The sequence below is a fragment of the Choloepus didactylus genome, chromosome 9 (genome assembly GCF_015220235.1).
Source record: "Choloepus didactylus isolate mChoDid1 chromosome 9, mChoDid1.pri, whole genome shotgun sequence".
Taxonomy (NCBI): domain Eukaryota; kingdom Metazoa; phylum Chordata; class Mammalia; order Pilosa; family Megalonychidae; genus Choloepus; species Choloepus didactylus.
In genome coordinates, this window is record NC_051315.1 from 57,612,219 (window position 1) to 57,627,667 (window position 15,449).

Genomic DNA, 15,449 nt, shown 5'->3' on the forward strand with positions numbered 1-15,449 from the left:
TTTTCTGGACGCCAATGGCCATCTTTCAGTGAAGGACCTTATTGTTGATGCCTTACCGTGGACACTTTATGGCCTTAAGATTGTAACTTCATAACCAAATAAACCCCCTTTATAAAAGCCAATCCATTTCTGGTGTTTTGCAGAAAGGCAGCATTAGCAAACCAGAACACCATCCCTTGTGATGCAGTTTTTTTGCTTTTTCATACAAATTCCCACCACGTATTGTAGAAGTCCCTCTCTGGCCACCTGCACCCTGAAATTCCTGTCCTGGGAGTTCTCTGCCTTTTCTTTAGTTTCTTTCATGGAGAAGAGGTTTGTGCTGCCTCACCTAATCCACCATCTTCCTGAATATCCAGCAATGTCGTCTCTGGAGGGATGAAGTAATTTGGAAGGGCACTGCCTTGCTTTTTAATTATAAAATTGCTTTGTATCTCTACTCTGGTAATCCTCCTTATAGCATAGGTAGATTTTATCCCCATGACTGCTGATGGTCCCCACTTGTTTGTTTAGTCAGCATTTCACTCTTCTAAACTTTCCTTATGATGTAGTGATAGGAATTACACATTTTTCAATTCTCCTTGTCTTTAGCTAAGTATCCATCACTAGCAGCTTTTTTTACTAAAGTAAAACCTATTGTAGCAAATGATTAAATCCCATAGAGTCCAGTTTATGATTTTTTCAGTTGGTGTTCAGGAATGAACTACATCATAAAAGTTAGGGGTGCCTATTTTGACAGAGCACATTACGTGTATCTGTTGCCTGAGTTATAAAATGGAAATAATACTTCTACCTACAGCAGATATTTTTTTTATTTGAAATCAAATCACTAAGTATATGTTACAATTCACAGCTGAGGTGAGGGCAGTGACAACCTTTAGGTACTTCAGGGTTCAGTTCTTGGACCTTCTCTTCCTTCATTTTATACTTTCTCTCAAAAGAATCAATCTCCTCTCCTAGCTTAAGTCCAACAGAAAGCTGCATTGAAAACCCTGATCCATGCATTTTAGATAATTGGTGAGTTTTCATTTCAGAAGTTTCTATCCTCTTGTCAACCTTCTCTCTCTCTCTCCCCTTCCTATCACCTTAAAAAGGATTGCTGGTGGAGAGGAGGTGGAGTGCCTGTAAGGCTGTAATTTCATAATGAAATGCCTAGGTACACATTATTTCATCATTAAAAAGCAAGATGCAGTGGCAGGCATGATTCCTTTAATGCAGTTGCTAATCTTTATAAGTCTAATAAAATTAGGCGAGGCTTATCTATCATTGTGATGGTTAAATTCATGTGTCAACTTCGCCAGGTGATGGTGCCCAGTTGTCTGGCCAAACAAGCACTGGCCTAACCATTACTGCAGGACATTTCATGGCTGAATAATAAACCAGAAGACTGGTTTATTAGGTCATCAGTCAGTTGATAGCATCTGTGGCTGATTATATCTATGATCAACTAAAGGAATATCTTCTGCAATGAGAGAATCCAGTCAGTTGGATTTAATCAGATCAGTTGAGGACTTTTAGGGGAGAAGAGAGAACTTTCATTTCATCTTTGGTCAGCCAGCCTTTCTTGGGGAGTTCATCGAGGATCTTCATCAGAGTTGCCAGCTCATGGCCTGCCCTATGGAATTTGAACTTGTGCATCCTGCCCTACAGATCTTGGACTCATGCATTCCCACAGTTGTGTGAGACAATTTTATAAAATCTCATATTTACAGATATCTTCTGTTGGTTATATTTGCCTAGAGAACCCTGACTAATACACTCCTATATACTGTAGAATCTTATAATTGTTTTAGGCATGCTTACCCCACATCTACATTTAGTTGCTTCTGAAATTTTTTTTTTCTGTTAAGCTGCTTGTATGACTTCCCTCTTCCTCAGCATTGAACCCATATGAACTGTAACTTTCAATGAGAATCCACCCATTCCTAAAGCTCATAAAATCCTCTGTCCTCATAAGGAACTTAACACCTTTTCCAAACATTTGGTATATTGGATCTATTTGCTGTATATTGTTTTTCAGTAGACTGTTGAATTCATATCCATTTAAATGATAATTTCATAAAGGCAGGGGTACACTTTTATAATTCACAATGCACTAATTAACAGATTAATGCTCTGGAACAAGTTTTATCACTAAGAGGGAATAGCCTCTGTAAATAAATACGTTAATATAGAGGAATCAAAAGTTGGGAGAGGCAAGAATAGGAAATGGGTTGAAATTAATATAGCTACTCCAGCTTTCTTTTGATTATTGTGTGTATAATAAATCATTTTCATCCTTTTACCTTTAACCTGTCTAGATGTTTATATTTAAAATGGGTTTTTGTATGCAACATATGGGTGGTTCTTGTTTTTTTTTTTTGAAAAAAATATGACAGTCTCTCTTTTAATGGCTTTGTTTAGACCATTTATATTTAATGTAATAATTGACATGATTGGATTTAGATAGACCATTTTAGTATTTTGTGTGTCTTTTCTATTATTTGTTCTTCTGTCCCCCCTTTCTTGTCTTCTTTGAAAAAAAATTTGGGGGTGATTTCTCTAGGGATTACAATATACATACCTAACCTTGACAGTTTACTTAGAGTTAATATTGCATGACTTCAAGTAAAAGATAGACATCTTTAACCATGTAAGTCCCTTGAGCTCCCCCACTTACCTTTATGTTATCTGTCATATGCATTACATCTGTGTATACTGAATACAGTGTTATAATTTTTGCTTTCAACAATTATACACATTTTAAAGAACTTTGGTAAAAATAGCCTCTTATATTTATCCAGATATGTATATATATATATAGTTTCTGTTGTTTCTCCTTAATTTGTGAAAATCCAAGTTTTCTTTTTGGTGTCATTTCCCCTTAGCGTGAAGCATTTCCTTCAGCATTTCTTTTAGAGCAGCTCTGCTGAAAATGAATTCTCTTTGTTTTTCTTCATCTAAAAATGTTATTTAGCCTTCATTCCTGAAGGAAACTATCAATAGATATAGAATGCTAGGTTGGCCTTCTTTTCTTTTTATCACTTAAATGTGTTGTTCTTCTGTCTTCTGGCCTCTGTGGCTTCTAATGAGAAATTTTCATTCAAATCATTGTTCTCCTGTATGTAGGATGTAATTTTTCTCTAGTTGCTGTCAATGTGTTTTCTTTATCATTGTTTTACATACTTGTTTATGACGTGGTTTTAAGTACTTGATTATGAACCTTTTTCTGTTTGGAGTTCATAAGCTTCTTTGTAAATTTATGTCTTTTACCATTTGGGAAGTTTTGGGCCATATTTCTTCAAATAATTTTATTGTTTTACCTTCACAAGTCATTTTATCCTCTTCTTTTGGAACCCAATGACATGAATATTAGAACTTTGATATTGTCCCTTAAGCCCCTAAGGATCTGTTAGGTTTTCTCAAATTTTTTCTCTCTTCATTCTTGAGATTGATAATTTCATGGACTCAAGTTCACTCACTTTTTCGTCTGTCACCCCTATTCTTCTATTAAGCCATTCATTGAATTTTTTCTTTCAGATATGACATTTCTTATTTTCACAACTTCCACTTTGTTCTTTTTTCTAGTTTCTATTTTTCTGCAGAGAATCTCTGTCTTTCCATCCATTCCATATCCTCGTAGAGGATAATTTTATTATCTCCTTTAAAGTCTTTGGTAGTTCCATCCCAGGGCCATCTCAGGGCTGACATTTGATTGTCTTTTCCCTTTTGAACTGGCTATATTTTCCTAGTTCTTTGCATGTGGAAGTATGTTGATTATGTCCTGGGAATTGTGTATGTTATGTGATTTACATTCTGGGATCTGTTCTAATCTTTGGAAGAATGTTTTTTCACAAACTTTGCTATGCTACTTTGGGTCTATACCATGCATGTTCAACTTGGGTTAGTTTGAGACATGGGCAGTGGTTTCAGTCTTAGTTTAGTTCTCAAAGCCATGGTGTGCTGTTTTGGGTCTAAGGTCTAGTCCATGCATGCACAGTTCAGGTTGAGGCTGGGAATTATTCTGGTTCATTTACAAGATTAGGGGATTCCCTTCTCCATCTTCTTCCTATCCATGATTCCCCAATAGTCTTTGTCTACAAAGGCCCTTTTTCCAGTTTCCTCTAGAAAGAAAGATGAGGTTTCATTTAGAGTTTTAGCTGCTCGTGCTGCTGTATTACGGTTCTACTGTGAAACTCTATGACTGGGTCCTGCCCTTAGGACAGAGGTGCCAGGAAAAAATAAAGGAAAAAAAAAAAAAGGTAATACTGGGAAATTCACCTCCTTGTAGGCCATGTTGTGGTTTGAAGCTGTATGTACCCCAGAAAAACAAATTCTTAAATTTAATCCATTCCTGTGGGGGTGGACCCATTGTAAGTAGGACTTTTTTTAATGAGGTTACTTGAGTTAAGAAGGTATGGTCCACCTCAATCAGAATGGTTCTTAATTCTTTGTCTGGAGTCCTTTCTAAGTGGAGTGAAATTCAGCAATAGACAAAGCCACAGAGGGAGCAGCCAGAACCTGGACATCAATGGACTTCAGAAGAGACGGGAGAGACCCGAAGATGCTGTCATGTGCCTTGCTGAAATCATCGGCTTGATGATGCCTTGATTTTGACTTTCTTTTAGCCGCCAAACAGTGAGCAAATAAATTTGCATTATTTAACCTGTCCCATTTCATGATATTTGGTTGGGCAGCCTAGGAAACTAAAATAGGCCACTTCTCTCAGTTTTGACTCCCCTCCACAATGCACTTTTCTTGTTTACTTTTACAGAGTCCTCAGGTAGTTGCTTTTTGCATTTTGTCCAGATTTTATAGTTGTAAAATATGAGAGAGATAGGCTGCAGTGGGCTTATCCACCATAGAAGAGTTGGAACTCCATGCTTTGCTTTTTTTTTTTCACGAACATAGAACAAACCTTTATTACATGAGCTAGGATAGGAGGGAGGAATTATTTGCCTTTCTGGGCCTTGATGTTCCTCAGATAAAACTCCAGCTCCTTGCCTGCTAGCACATAGCCATCCGCTTGGCCACACTGGCCTGGCCTTGAAGCAATGCACGCAAGAAGCTTACTCTGCTGGAACTGCTCCTCAAGAAGACTGCCAATCTTGGCATTCTTTTTCCTTTCATTGTATTTCTTCTGAATTTTCTTTGATCATTTTTTGTTTAAAATTTTATCCTCCTCAGGAGTCAGCTTGGCCCCCTTCTTGCAGCCCAGGTGCAGAGCATAGTAGGACTTGTACCACTGTCGGTACAGTGTGCTGTCGATAAGCACAATACAGTTCTTCACCAGGGTCTTGGGGCGGACCAGCTCGTTATTGGATGCATTGTAGACAACATCGATGATCCTTTGTTTTGTGAGTACAACACTCAGAACCCCAGGAGAAGCTCCTCACATCCAGCCTCAGGGCACGGTACTTCTTGATGCCTCCTCGCACCTGAACTGTGTGTATGCAATGGGGGCCAGTCTTTGTGTTGGCAGCTGGGTGTCCTAGCTCATACTTTGCTTCTTGTGGTAGGGTTTTCTCTTGCCCCTGGTCTTGTGGTGCTTGTGCCAGTTGCCCCAGGAGATGCCCATCGTCCGGCGCTGGCTGGAAAGAGCACTTTGCTTTTTTTTCTCTAGAGGACTTCTGCACCTCAATGGGGAGAATGCATGATGATAGTAAACATGATGCCAGTACAGATTCCGAAAGGGCTTGCAAAGAAGATCAATATTTTGCTAACAAATGCACTTTGGCAACAGGCTAACTTATAGCAGTGGTTTCCTCCCCTTCATGATTTTATAAAAAGCAGGGTATATTAATACATTGGGGAGGCAGGTAACATTTTCTATGAGGGAAAACAAAGTCTGGATGCACAGAAGCAAATGGTGCCTGTTTTAGTTCCCTAGGCTGCTTAAGCAAATACCATGAAATGGGTCAGGTTAAACAATGGGAATTCATTTGTTCATGATTTAGGCTGGGAATATGTCTAAATCAAGGCATCATCAAGGCAATGCTTTCTCCTTGAAGACTCTGGCATTCTGGGGCTGGCTGCCAGTGATCCTTGGTTCCTCTGCCACAAGGCAAGGCACATGACAGCATCTGCTGGTCTCTTCCTTCTCTTCTAGGTTCTGTTTCAGTTTCTTACTTTCTGTGGCTTTCTTTCTCTGTCTGAATTTCCTTCTCTTTTAAGGGACTCCAGAAATAGGATGAAGACCATCCTGATTGAGGTGGGCCACACCTTAACTGAAGTAGCCTCATCAAAAGGTCCTACTTATGATGGGTTCATACCCACAAGAACAGATTAACATTAAGAACATTTTTTTGGGGTCCATGCAGTTCCAAACCATCACAGTGGCCAAAGAAGCGAGTGAAGAACATTTTAGTGCAGGTAGTTGCTAATCACTTGGAGGATAGAGTCTGTGACTTGATTCCAGCTAATTGCCACTATCACCTTCTCTTTGGAAATAGCTGTTTGAAAGAAAGCAGGGTTACTAGATGTAGCAAAAGAAGATTATAAGTATAGAAAGAAGATTAGGTCAGAGGTATTTGAAATTAAGGTATGATTTTGCCTTCCTTGACGTTAGGCTTTGATCCTACATTAAGGCTGTGTTTCAGCGAGATGGCCTTTCCATGTTTACTTTGAACTTATTTACTTTAAAATGACAGTATTGGCTTCTTTATATTTGGCTTGAAATGTGGCAAAAATAGCTCCTGTAATCTTTCTACTTATAGTAATATAATTCCTATTTGCTATTTGTTTTATTTTTTAATCTTTTTTCATCATGAAAGTGTTAAATGCTTATTGTCAATATTTCAAACAGTATGAAAGTATATAAAGTAAAGAAGCAAAAACTGTCCCCGCAAGGGTAAGTTTATTAATAGTGTGCCAGGAACTTTCTAGTTTTTTTTTTTTTTTTTAATTGGGTTAAGGACATAGTTGAGATTCTTCTGTATTAAAAAATTTCTGTGCTGTCACTTATAACTTCATAACCTAAGCATTTTCATCATTGTTATACATCATTTAAAAGCTCCTCATAAATGACTTTTTGTTTTAATTTTAAAAAATTATGTATAGGACACTATTCAATGACATAAAGTAAATGTTAAAATTTCCTCTTGTACATCTTCTCATTTTCACTCCTGGTGGGAGTAATATTATTCCTTTTTGTGTATTTCCATAAATGCTTTATGTATACAATTGTATATATAATGTTTATACATATGTATACATAGGTATATAGGTCCATAAATGAGCTTATACTTTATCCATCCTTTACTCTTTCTCTGAATATATTAATATTATTAGAACATAAATATTTCCCCATTTGTTAAAAACTGCTCACATACATAATTTTTAAAGGCTGAAAAATCCTATTCTAGTGCTATTGTGTTTAGCTCTCATTTCATTTTCTTTACAGTACTTTTAAAATGAAGGAATAATTTGTTTAAAAATCAGCCCCAACAGTCTCCCAGATCTATCTTATCAGAAACATCTAACTTGTGAAAACACCTAGCATATCCCTTGGAATAAAATGAGTCATTAGATATGTTTATTCTTCAGCCTCCTATTTCCTTAACACTTTAACTCCTCAGCTATCAGGATAAGGCAGCCCTGCTTAGCTGCAGATCAACAATGATAGGAATCAATTTTGGATAAATGCCATCAAACACCATGTATTACAATCTCATTGTGGGCACAGCCTCTGGTGTAAGTGACTATTGCCAAAGCAATAAGACTCCTGCATTTGAAAAGATACCCATGATAATACTGAAACCTTTCATACTGTAATATCCAGAAGAAATTCAAATTCATATAATGCAAACAGATCACAACATGTAGATGGGATCTAGAAGAAGGTCAAGTAATTGGTTACTAACAGCCAGACTGTTGTCAGGCCTGTTCAAACTAAGGATGAATCCTGCCTCTGTCCTTCACTTGGTTGAGGGTCTAATGGTATTTTTTGTGCTTTGAGCACTATGTCAGGAGCACTGAAATTTGAAATTGAGAAAATTAAAAAAGCAGTTCTTTTCCCAAAATAATTATTTCTAATACGTGTATACTGCTTTGTAGCTTCCAGTGTCTTTTCACATACAACAGCTTATTCTGTCTCATGATCCTTTGAGGGGACAGTATTGCTTCCATTTTGACTTTACCCTTGTGCACTCATCTGGTATAGTGGTTACTTTATTTTATTGAGTCACACTCCCCTGGTATGACAATTCACAGGGTACAAAAAGGATTTTTTGCAAAACGTGAGTCCCCATTCCTGCACTGTTCCCCAACCATCTAGTTTGTCTTCCCAGAGGCAACCACTTTTTAGTTGCATCCTTCCACAGGTATCTTGTGCTGGTTTGAATCTGTTATGTACCCCACAAAAGGCTATGTTCTTTTAATCCACTCTTGTGGGGGCAAACCTGTTGATTGGGTTGTTTCCATGGAGATGTGACCCACTCAATTTTAGGTGGGACCTTTTGATTGGATTATTTCCACAGAGATGTGACCCCGCCCATTCAAGGTGGGTCTTAATTAGTTTACAAGAGTCTTCAAGAGAGCTCAGGGAGAGAGAGAGAGCTCAGAACTGATACAGACCCAGAAGCTCGGAGATCCAAACAGAAAGATGTTTGGAGATACTAAGCCAACAGATGAAATCCAGAATTTGCCCCAGAGAAGCTAAGTGAGAACCCACATATGCTTAGAGAGAAAGCCACTGGAATCAGAAGCTGAAAGCAACACAATCCAGGAGCAAAGGACCAGCAGATGCCAGCCACTTGCCTTCCCAGCTGACAGAGGTGTTCCGGATGCCATCGGCCTTTCTTCAGTGAAGGTATCCTCTTATTGATGCCTTAGTTTGGAGACTTTTGTGGCCTTAGAACTGTAAATTTGCAGCCTAATAAATACCCTTTATAAAAGCCAATCCATGCTGAATGGACAGGGCCATGCCTCCATGGAAATAATCTAATCAAAGTTATTACCCACAGTTGGGTGGGTCACATCTCCATGGAAACAACCTAATCCAAAGATTCCAACCTAATCAACACTAACATGTCTGTCCTCACAAGATTATATTAAAGAACATGGCATTTTGGGGGACATAATACATCCAAACTGGCACAGCAAGGAAATCAGAGTTCTTTTCAATGGATTAGTACTTGCAAATAGTTATGAAGTAAAAGCTGTGGCTGAAAATTCTGTAATGTTGGTAAGATTCTATTTTTTCATACAACTCTAAACATAATTATGATGTCTGGGTTAAATCAGAAGATAATGTTGAATGGTAACTGAAAAATGTACAGCCCAAGATGATATGTCATAGTTCTTATATACTGTTAACAAGTATGTACACAGCAATAATGAACAGAACGTAAATAAATTATCAGGTAACTTGGGAGTCATTTCTGGTGAAACAGACATTTTTCCTTTACAATGTCATTATTGGTCTTATAACTTAAAAAGGAATTAAAATTAAATTTAAAAAAATGATAGGAACACAATTTTACTCAAGAAGAGGGAGGGCTTATCTGGGGTGCTGTTTCACAGAATTCATCTTGAAGAGTGTGTTGAATTGATAGTGGGCACATCACTTTATTTCTCTGAGTCTCAGTTTCCTCATCTGTAAGATAAAGTAATACAGCTTATCCTGCCTCCTGACAGGGTTGTTGTGGAAGTCCCATGAAATATCACAGGTGAGGGTTTTTTTTTTAGTGAACCTAATAAGACTGCATGTAAGATATTACTATTATTTATGTTGTAATTAATTATATCATGTTTCTCATCTTATTTTTTTAATAACAGTATCCTTGTGAGGTGGGTATATTAGATTTTAGCAGAATCTAGTATGATCAGAAAGTACATGTTTCCTATAGGAATTTTCCAGATTATCTTGAGTTTTCTCATTTAAGTTCTATGTGAAAACTTTATTTTCAGCTTCATGGCTACTGAGTAGAGTTTGATGAACCCAATCAAACCTTTTTTGTAGTCATCAACATCAATTAATGTGCTATAAACAGTGAGGTTTTAAAACTCTCATGTTTTTTCCACACTAGGGTGTGTGTATGTGTGCATGTGTATATTTGGCCTTATTGCTTCTATTTGCAGTTTCCTTCTTGTCTCTGAGACTGAGAGCTATTAATTCCATCAATATTCCTGCCTCTAATAATCTCCTATCCGTTCTGCCACTTTTAATCCACTGTAGGCAGGGAAATCACACTTGGGTATTTCATACTTGTGTCTGAAGTGTAAGTAAACTGGCTATGAATCATGGTCTAAAGGGACCATGGGTAACGTGGGAAGGTTTACTCTCAACAAAGCCAATTAGAATACTTCCTTAGAGAAAAAAAAAAGTGTGGAAGACAGAAAGGAAATTCTAAGTGTGAAGATGGTGACTGAGTTATAAATAGATCTCTCAATCCAGAGAAGGCGACATTAACTTGGACTAAAAAATTTGACAAGTCAGTCAGTAAACGACGTACATATAAAATGTATTGGGTGCTAGTAAGTACCACAAGATAAATAAATAAAACATTTATAGAGGAGGTCAGTGAAGAACTCTCTGATTAGGTGACGTCTGAGTAGAGACCTGGAGGAGGTGAGGGAGCCAATGTCAAGTGCAACTGGCTGAGACAGTATGCATGACTTGTTCCATGAAGGGGAGCAGTGGAGCAGAAGGAGCAGGAGTTGAGCAGGAGGTGGGGGTGGGTGGTGGTGGCACTAATTGGGTCAGGCCTTGGAGACCCCCGTTGGCCATTGGCTTTTGCTCTGAATGCAATGGGAAGCCATTGCTGGGTTTCAATCAGGGAGGTAACTAACTAACTTACTGGTTGCCATATGTATGCTAGGTAAAGGAAAACCAGTTAGGAAACCCATGCGAAAATCTAGACGAGAGATGATGGTAGATTTGAAATATCAGAATTTAAGAATGCTTGGGTAAGTGCAGAAGATCAGTTAAGGGAGTCCTTCCTTATTTACAATGATGGAAAACTGTAACTGACCCTAAATGGAAGGCTCCTGGCCCCACCCCTGCACACTTAGACACCTCATCCCCCTCTGCCCCCTGCCCTTCCTGCCCCACACCTGCACCCTGAGCACTTCCCGATACTATTCTTTTGCCCCAGTAGCTTCACTCCCTCATTTCTTCCCTGCAGAGGAAACCTCAAAATAAAATATTGTAGTTTTATTTTTGTGAGCTTCAGTTTAAAAAAAAAATCATAACTTTAAAAATAGTCTTATTGCTAAAATCTTTAGAAGCCTTTGAAACCCTTTTCTAAGGTTATCAGTAACCTTCTTGTCCAACTCAGTCATGATTGTTCTTTTCTAATCCCCTTTTAGTTCTCGCCTTCAAACTCCTCTTCTCACTTCCATGATTCTGCAGCTTTTTATTCTTCCCTCATGCTGTGTTTTCATTCTTTTTTTTTTCTGACCCTCAATGTGTGTGTTCACTGAAGTCTTGTCCTCTACCCTTTACTCTGCTTTTTTTGTAAGTTCTCTTTAAGTGAATTCATTACTTCTTTGATTTAAACCATCCTTTGGAGTAGGTCACATATCCCAAGCTCTGTACTGGTTTATAGTTTCTTAAGACTAGCTCTATGTCCTCATTTCTCTTCTTATCTTAGAATAGAGCTCTCCTGACATTTTTCTGCTGCATTCCTTTCCAGTCTGTTTCCAAATCTTATAGATCCTTCCTTGGAGTATCTTTAAAATTTATACTTGTTTTCTTATAATAGTCCACAGCTTTAATAAATACTCCATGATAAGTTTTATCATCTTATTCTTGGATCCCAACCATAGCCTACAAGTGGCAAATTTTGAATCCAGCCTCCCTCAGCCTCAGTCCTTCTGACGTAGCTGTAATAAGTCATTCAGTAAATATTTATTGAATGTTTATTTTATGCTAGGCACTGTCATAGGCACTGAGACACAAAACAGGCAAGAGTTTCTGCCCTTCATTCTGGAGTGGGAGCAGACAACGAACTAAAGAAGAGAAATTTATGTTTGGTGTGTTGGTGCTAAGGGGAGAGAGAAAAAAAGGTAGGATTGGGAGGGGGTTACAATGTAAAATGAGATGGTCAGGAAGCGCTCACAGTGAGTCATTCTCAAGTGAAGGCCTGAAGGAGATGAGGGGAGTGAGCCATGAGGATGTCGGTCGAGGGAACTCTGTGTGGGGAGTTAGTAAAGGGGCCTCCGGGGGAGACTTAGTAAAGGGGCCAGTGCAACCTGAAAGGTGGGGAGTTTAAGGAAGTGAAAATTAGGTCAAAGAGGGAACAGACATCCAAATTATATGGGGCCTCGTACCGCTGGAAGGACTTTGTTTTTATCCTGAGTAATAGGGAAAGCCCTCGGAAGGTTCTATCATATTAATCTTTGTTAAATCCTATTTTCATCATCATGAATTTAGTGCCTCTTCTTCTGATCTATTTCTTATGCTCTGGTATATTTAGGTGCACATTCTTGAGTTAAATACTATATTGTTTTATTATTATTAGTGTTTTAAAAACTTATATAAATGATGCATAATATAGTTATTGTATAATCTGCTTTTCTGGGGTATCCTTTGATATGGATGTAAGTTTTTCCTTTTAACTGCTGTATAGTGATTCTGATTTATGAGTATGAGGTTTTATTTGGCCATTTATTTATTGATGAATTAATATTTTTGTACATCTCTTTAAACATATATTAAGGACTTCCTAAAGGGAAAGTCTTTGACATTTGGCTGCGGGTAGCTCATTATTTACATAACTGAGTGAGACACACCAGGATGCAGCGCTACTGCGACTGGGAGCAAGGGTCCTAGTCTTGGGGGATGTGCAGGGGTGTAACGCCCCCCCGTCACTGCTCTTTCAAAGCTCCAAATCTAACGGATGAGCCAGACTCATTGATTTGTGGATTTAATATGACTCCGAGATCATCTGCTCCTGGTTTTGCTGCTTCTGATGCTCTTAACTAAATGACTCTAGCCTGCCTTTTGTCTTCAGTTCAAACTGCTTAAGAAAGAAGATCAGTAACTTCCACAAGAAAGAAAGCATTGCGCCATTTCAAGCAGATTTGAGACAATTGGAATGGCTCCCCATATTATAAAGTTTTTGTGACTAAAAAATGAGATTAATTTTTGTATTGATAGCCTTCTCTTCAATTAAATACTTTGTCTAGGTTGTAAAAAAGATATCTTTCCTCCAATTAATTACTTTTTTAAATAGTTAACTTTGAAATAATTTCAAATTTACAGAAAAGTTGCCAAATACAACAAAGAACTCTTGCCCCCCGCCGCCCTGTACTCTAATTGTTAACATTTTACTGTATCTGCTCCACTGTGTGTGCTCGCTTTGTCGGTGTTTGTCTCTCTTTTAACTTCATGAGAGGAAGCTGTAGACATGATGTCCCATTGCCTCTAAATACTTCAGTGTATATTGCCCCCAAACAAGGATACTCTTCTGTATAACCAGCCTACAACACTCCAAATCAGGAAACAAGCATTGGTACAACAATTCCATTCAGTTCACAGACCCTATTCAAATTTGTCAGCTGTTTTGACACTGTCTTATTTTCCTTTCTGGTCTAGGTTCTGACCCAGGAGTATGTGTTGCTTTTAGTTTTCTTGTTGCTTTGGACTCCTCAGATTGGAAGATTTCCCATCCTTTCTCTGTCTTTCACACCCTTGATAATTTTAAAGAATACAAGCCTTTAATTATGTAGAGTGCAGGATCTTTCTGATATTTCCTCATAACGAGACTCAGTTAATGCTTTCTTGGTGGAATGCCACAAAAATGATGTTGCTTTCCTCCAACAGCATCATATCAGAAGACACAAGAAGCTGAGCTGTCCCACCTCTGGTGATTTATGCTAACCTCGATCACTTGGTCATGTTGGTGTATGCCAGGCTTATCCACATTACATTTACCGAATACTGTTTTCCTTCTTGTAATTGATTTGTATTTTGCAAGGAGGTTTCCCAAGATTTTGTCAACATTCTGTTCCCCATCAAACCTCTACCCACCAACATCCATTGACAATTCCTGCCTGAATCAATCATCTCTGTGATAGTTGCCAAATGGTGCTTCCTATTTCCTTCATTTGTTCTACATTTATTAGTCAGTATTCTGCTCTAAGAAAGACCATTATCTTCCCTTCCATTACTCCCTCCCTCCCTTCCTTTCTTCTCTAGGAGAGTTCTTCCAGATTTATAACTATTAAATATTTCAAATGTAATTTTCCTCATGCTGTGCCTTAAGAACTCTACAGAATAGGTAAATTTAACACACACATAAAAAATGGGCCAACCAAGGGGTTGTGTCATCTATGCTTATAGACAGTTGCTTATTTAAAATTGTATCACTAAGCCTGAAGGCACTTAAGTCTTGGTTTTTTATTTTCTTTCATTTGTCTTCTATGATTGACTCTTATCGACTGTGTTTCAAATGTACAGAAGAAAAAGAAGATGCCTAGTGTTTGGGAAAGCGCAAGAGCTGATAAACCCTTCCTCAGTAACTGATGGCGTAAGTTAGGAAAACATTGATTTACAATAGGATAGTGACATCAGTGTTAGAATAAATTCAAAACCTCAGGTATGGCTTCTATAGGAGAATCAGTAAAATCTGGGTGAAATAGAAAAGCTTCCTTTGTTGAAATAATTGGGCAGTGCTAAGTTAAAATTGACAAATGAAATATAAAGAGTTGGGTTTCTTGCATGCACGGGCCAGTACATTCTCTCAAGTCAAAATCTAATTGAAAGATGTTTGGTTGAGGAGAAACCAGACTCGGAAATTAATTGTAATTTATTGTTATTTATAGTATTATTATTAAATAATTATTTAGAATTATTTAAATATTTGCCCATTTAAACATTTGGCAGCATTAAGCCATGATAGCCTGGTCCATCTTCTAACTGTAAGGATATTTAGTACATGCCACCGGAACACAATGGGCACTTTGATTATATGGGGCCAGGTCACTTTGTCCCTGGACATGGCTTCAGTGGATGTCTCCTACTCTGCCTCTGATCCCACCCTAACTTTTAAGCTTTTATACATCCCTAAGTACTGTTTCATTGGATACCTTAGTGTCCCAAATCAGGTTACCATCAAAGTGTTGTTAGATTTTGGGTCATTCTGTTCCTTTGTGTCTGTACATGTCTTTTATCTATAGTGGGTTGACTTTGTAATTCACATTTTAAAGGATAATCCTATTATCTTTATTGTCATTGTTAATGTGCACACATATTGCCAACAGAAGAGTTCAGAATAACTCATTCTTTTTAATTTTTTTGGACTAACTCATTCTTGATTGAAATTCTTTCTTCTTCTTAAGGACTGATTCTATACCCTCAGTTGGTTTCTGAAAACTTGTTTGGCTGGCTTGACTAAAAGCTCCTTTTTATTGGACACAAATTCAAACATTATTAAACTGTTTCATCACAAGTGATATTTCTTACTTTTTATGAAACAATAACAACAAAACCCATGGAAAGCAACAACCATTTTCTCCCCTTTTATTGT

General features: G+C 37.8%; 1 protein-coding gene and 1 pseudogene across 2 annotated transcripts in view; one reads left to right on the forward strand and one right to left on the reverse strand.

Moving 5' to 3' along the window:
- CERS6 (ceramide synthase 6) overlaps nt 1-15,449 on the forward strand; it is a 357,725-nt gene that overhangs the window by 64,512 nt on the left and 277,764 nt on the right. The gene's annotated exons all lie outside the window — the stretch shown is intronic.
- Nucleotides 4,928-5,554, reverse strand: LOC119544381 (annotated as a pseudogene).